Here is a 5,998-nt window from a genome sequence, read left to right as displayed (position 1 = left end):
GATCTGAGGTGTGAAGGTGAAGGAATTGGGATGATCTGAGGTGTAAAGGTGCAGGAATTGGGGAGATCTGAGATGTGAAGGTGCAGGAATTGGGGAGATATGAGGTGTGAAGGTGCAGGAATTGGGGAGATCTGAGGTGTAAAGGTGCAGGAATTGGGAAGATCTGAGGTGTGAAGGTGCAGGAATTGGGGAGATCTGAGGGGTGAAGGTGCAGGAATTGGGGAGATCTGAGGTATGAAGGTGCAGGAATTGGGGAGATATGAGGTATAAAGGTGCAGGAATTGGGGAGATCTGAGGTGTGAAGGTGCAGGAATTGGGGCTGATCTGGGGTATGAAGGTGCAGGAATTGGGGAGATCTGAGGGGTGAAGGTGCAGGAATTGGGGAGATCTGAGGTGTGAAGGTGTAGGAATTGGGGAGATCTGAGGGGTGAAGGAGCAGGAATTGGGGAGATCTGAGGTGTGAAGGTGCAGGAATTGGGGTGATCTGAGGTATGAAGGTGCAGGAATTGGGGAGATCTGAGGTGTGAAGGTGCAGGAATTGGGGAGATCTGAATTGTGAAGGTGCAGGAATTGGGGAGATCTGAGGTGTGAAGGTGCAGGAATTGGGGTGATCTGAGGTATGAAGGTGCAGGAATTGGGGAGATCTGAGGTGTGAAGGTGCAGGAATTGGGGAGATCTGAGGTGTGAAGGTGCAGGAATTGGGGAGATCTGAATTGTGAAGGTGCAGGAATTGGGGAGATCTGAGGTGTGAAGGTGCAGGAATTGGGGAGATCTGAGGTGTAAAGGTGCAGGAATTGGGGGGTTCTGAGATGTGAAGGTGCAGGAATTGGGGAGATCTGAGGTGTGAAGGTGCAGGAATTGGGGAGATCTGAATTGTGAAGGTGCAGGAATTGGGGAGATCTGAGGTGTGAAGGTGCAGGAATTGGGGAGATCTGAGGTGTAAAGGTGCAGGAATTGGGGGGTTCTGAGATGTGAAGGTGCAGGAATTGGGGAGATCTGAGGTGTGAAGGTGCAGGAATTGGGGAGATCTGAGGTGTGAAGGTGCAGGAATTGGGGTGATCTGAGGTGTAAAGGTGCAGGAATTGGAGAGATCTGAGGTGTGAAGGTGCAGGAATTGGGGCTGATCTGGGGTATGAAGGTGCAGGAATTGGGGAGATCTGAGGTGTGAAGGTGCAGGAATTGGGGAGATCTGAATTGTGAAGGTGCAGGAATTGGGGAGATCTGAGGTGTGAAGGTGCAAGAATGGGGGAGATCTGAGGTGTGAAGGTGCAGGAATTGGGGTGATCTGAGGTGTAAAGGTGCAGGAATTGGGGAGATCTGAGGTGTGAAGGTGCAGGAATTGGGGCTGATCTGGGGTATGAAGGTGCAGGAATTGGGGAGATCTGAGGTGTGAAGGTGCAGGAATTGGGGAGATCTGAATTGTGAAGGTGCAGGAATTGGGGAGATCTGAGGTGTAAAGGTGCAGGAATTGGGGAGATCTGAGGGGTGAAGGTGCAGGAATTGGGGAGATATGAGGTATAAAGGTGCAGGAATTGGGGAGATCTGAGATGTGAAGGTGCAGGAATTGGGGAGATATGAGGTATAAAGGTGCAGGAATTGGGGAGATCTGAGATGTGAAGGTGCAGGAATTGGGGAGATCTGAATTGTGAAGGTGCAGGAATTGGGGAGATCTGAGGTGTAAAGGTGCAGGAATTGGGGAGATCTGAGGGGTGAAGGTGCAGGAATTGGGGAGATATGAGGTATAAAGGTGCAGGAATTGGGGAGATCTGAGATGTGAAGGTGCAGGAATTGGGGAGATCTGAATTGTGAAGGTGCAGGAATTGGGGAGATCTGAGGTGTGAAGGTGCAGGAATTGGGGAGATCTGAGGTGTAAAGGTGCAGGAATTGGGGAGATATGAGGTATAAAGGTGCAGGAATTGGGGAGATCTGAGATGTGAAGGTGCAGGAATTGGGGAGATCTGAATTGTGAAGGTGCAGGAATTGGGGAGATCTGAGGTGTGAAGGTGCAGGAATTGGGGAGATCTGAGGTGTGAAGGTGCAGGAATTGGGGAGATCTGAGGTGTAAAGGTGCAGGAATTGGAGAGATCTGAGGTGTGAAGGTGCAGGAATTGGGGCTGATCTGGGGTATGAAGGTGCAGGAATTGGGGAGATCTGAGGTGTGAAGGTGCAGGAATTGGGGAGATCTGAATTGTGAAGGTGCAGGAATTGGGGAGATCTGAGGTGTGAAGGTGCAGGAATTGGGGTGATCTGAGGTATGAAGGTGCAGGAATTGGGGAGATCTGAGGTGTGAAGGTGCAGGAATTGGGGAGATCTGAGGTGTGAAGGTGCAGGAATTGGGGTGATCTGAGGTGTAAAGGTGCAGGAATTGGGGAGATCTGAGGTGTGAAGGTGCAGGAATTGGGGCAGATCTGGGGTATGAAGGTGCAGGAATTGGGGAGATCTGAGGTGTGAAGGTGCAGGAATTGGGGAGATCTGAATTGTGAAGGTGTAGGAATTGGGGAGATCTGAGGTGTGAAGGTGCAGGAATTGGGGTGATCTGAGGTATGAAGGTGCAGGAATTGGGGAGATCTGAGGTGTGAAGGTGCAGGAATTGGGGAGATCTGAGGTGTGAAGGTGCAGGAATTGGGGAGATCTGAGGTATGAAGGTGCAGGAATTGGGGAGATCTGAGGGGTGAAGGTGCAGGAATTGGGGAGATCTGAGGTGTGAAGGTGCAGGAATTGGGGAGATCTGAGGGGTGAAGGTGCAGGAATTGGGGAGATCTGAGGTGTGAAGGTGCAGGAATTGGGGAGATCTGAGGGGTGAAGGTGCAGGAATTGGGGAGATCTGAGGTATGAAGGTGCAGGAACTGGGGTGATCTGAGGTGTAAAGGTGCGGGAATTGGGGAGATCTGAGGTATAAAGGTGCAGGAATAGGGGAGATCTGAGGTGTAAAGGTGCAGGAATTGGGGAGATCTAAGGTATAAAGGCGCAGGAATTGGGGAGATCTGAGGTGTAAAGGTGTAGGAATTGGGGAGATCTGAGGTGTGAAGGTGCAGGAATTGGGGAGATCTGAGGTATGAAGGTGCAGGAATTGGGGTGATCTGAGGTGTAAAGGTGCGGGAATTGGGGAGATCTGAGGTGTGAAGGTGCAGGAATTGGGGAGATCTGAGGTGTGAAGGTGTAGAAATTGGGGAGATCTGAGGTGTAAAGGTGCAGGAATTGGGGAGATTTGAGGTGGGAAGGTGCAGGAATTGGGGAGATCTGAGATGTGGAGGTTCAGGAATTGGGGAGATCTGAGGTGTGGAGGTGCAGGAATTGGGGAGATCTGAGGTGTTGAGGTGCAGGAATTGGGGAGATCTAAACTAAAATTAGAACATTGACCCAGATCTGGGCCCTGCCCTCCACCCACACACCTTCCTTCTGGAACTATCATGGTCAGGGGTCAGGCTCGGAGACCAGTAGATATAGAAGCAGAGAGGCTCAGACTGATAAGATGGATAAGTACACAAGCAGGTAACCCTGGCGGATGATGTGGGCTCACCTGAGGGGCAGGGTCTAAGCACTAACCAGTGTTCCCCAGAGCTCCTGATGGTGCGGATCGGTTTTGCTGCATGTTAGCACCAGGTCGCAGGCCTCAAGATCGCCCCACCGGGAGGTGAGCAAGCCTGGGGTCCAGTAGCAGATATACCAGGTAGGGATCAAGCAGAAGTGTAATCAGTAAACAAGCCAAAGGTCAGTACCAAGTGGTCGCAGGTCGGGTTCAAGCAGAAGCGTAGTCAAGGAACAAACCAAAGGTTGGTAACAAGTGGTAGTGAAAAGAAGGACGGCAGCAGGAGAGACAAGAGCAAGACATTGGCTGGCGAGAGCACAATAATCTGGCGAACAGGAAGTGCAAAGGCGTGGTTTAAATAGTAAGTTCATAGGAGGAGCTAAGAGTTCAAGGTTCACCAGGCAAAGATCAAGGCAAGGTTTACTAGGCAAAGATCAAGGCAAGGTTTACTAGGCAAAGATCAAGGCAAGGTTCACTAGGCAAAGGTTCACCAGGCAAGGCAAGATCATTCAAGGAATTGTCCAGGGAGCTGTCCAGCATCCCAGGTGGCTCAGCAAGAAGAGATACTGCCAGACCAAGCAGAGGTTGTAGGTTTCAGACCCGAGTCTTGACAGGACCATTCTGTGAGAGGTCTACAAATCCCTGTCCAAGGGCAATAACCTTTACTGAGACCTGTAGGCACACAAGCTAAGGTATCGAGGTACCAACAGTATCTAGCAAACACTACAAGCAGTAGTTTCCATAATTGTGAGAAAGAATCCCCGAGCTTCATGTATAAGGGGGGGGGGGGCAGAAGGGCACATTGGGGCAAATCAATACCTGGACGTAGTGTTCATATGACATTTCATTCCCTGCACAGTAGGGATGGACAGCAGCTGCATGGAGTACACCAGAACTGGCCATCTGTTATAGGCGAAGCTGCTTAATGACAACAAGCGTCTGACACCTCCCCAGAGAATTTGGGAGCGCCCTTTCCTGTCATAGGGAAAGATGGTGAAGTTCTGCCCTCAGTTTTGTAGGTTTCGATTGCTGAAGAAGTGCCGTAACCAATAGCAACCAGAATTCCAGCAGTCGGGTATGACAGTTAGCTCTGCACAGCATACGTTTGTTAACAAGGTCAGATGTAAAAGAGCTGCAGAGAAATTCTTCCAGAACCTCCACCGGCCTCAGAGAGGTTTTATCTCCACAATCATTTCCTCATTCCACTAACCAGCAGAGAACATTGAGAATGTGAATGTGACTTTTTAGGTGTGAGATCGCATCACTTCCACTGTAATGAAGAGCTAAAGGGGGGGGGGGGGGGTGAGATGGAAGAAAATAATAAACCAACACCCTCTTCAAGAGTGCCTCCTATATCTTGCTCTGTAAGAGGCTCAATGCAGTGAAGTGAGTGGGAGCAATAGAGGGGGTGGGAGCAGTGGAGAGGGTGGGAGCAGTGGAGGGAGTGGGAGCAGTGAAGGGAGTGGGTTCAGTGGAGGGAGTGGGATCAGTGAAGGGAGTGGGATCAGTGAATGGAGTGGGATCAGTGAAAGGAGTGGGATCAGTGGAGGGAGTGGGATCAGTGGAAGGAGTGGGATCAGTGGAGGGAGTGGGATCAGTGGAGGGAGTGGGATCAGTGAAGGGAGTGGGTTCAGTGGAGGAAGTGGGAGGAGTGGAACCAATAGAGGGAGTGGAGTCAGTCGAGAGATTGGGAGCAGTTGAGGTGGGTTCAGTGGAGGGAGTGGGTTCAGTGGAGGGAGTGGGTTCAGTGGAAGGAGTGTAAGCAATAGAGGGAGTGGAATCAGTGGAGGAAGTGGGATCAGTGGAGGGGGTGGGATCAGTGGAGGGAGTGGGAGAAGCGGAGAGAGTGGGAGAAGCGGAGGGAGTGGGAGAAGCGGAGGGAGTGGGAGAAGCGGAGGTAATGGGTTCAGTGGAGGGAGTCAGAGAAGCGGAGAGAGTGGGAAAAGAGGAGGGAGTGGGATCAGTGGAGGGGGCGTGAGCAGTGGTTGGAGTGGAATCAGTGGAGGGAATGGGAGCAGTAGAGGGGGCGCGAGCAGTGGAGGGAGTGGGATCAGTGGAGGGAGTGGGATCAGCGGAGGGAGTGAGATCAGCGGAGGGAGTTGGAGCAATAAAGGGAGTGGAATCAATGGAGGGAGTGGGAGAAGCGGAGGGAGTGGGATCAGTGGAGGGAGTGGGATCAGCGGAGGGAGTGGGATCAGCGGAGGGAGTGGGATCTGCGGAGGGAGTGGGATCAGTGGATGGAATTTGATCAGTGGAGGGGGAGGGCGCAGTGGATGGAATGGGATCAGTGGAAGGGGAGGGATCAGTGGAGGGGGAGGGATCAGTGGAGGGGGGGGGGCGCGGTGGATGGAATGGGATCAGTGGAGGGAGAGTGAAGCTTTCACTGTACACTGACGTTCTTATTTTCTACCCAGTCGGCCATCTTTGCCTCTTAGGACTGAAAGGTGATTGGCCACCAAGCAGAGAGAA

Source organism: Aquarana catesbeiana, linkage group LG07 (assembly GCF_042186555.1).
Source record: "Aquarana catesbeiana isolate 2022-GZ linkage group LG07, ASM4218655v1, whole genome shotgun sequence".
Classification (NCBI taxonomy): Eukaryota; Metazoa; Chordata; class Amphibia; order Anura; family Ranidae; genus Aquarana; species Aquarana catesbeiana.
This window is presented reverse-complemented; position numbering follows the sequence as displayed.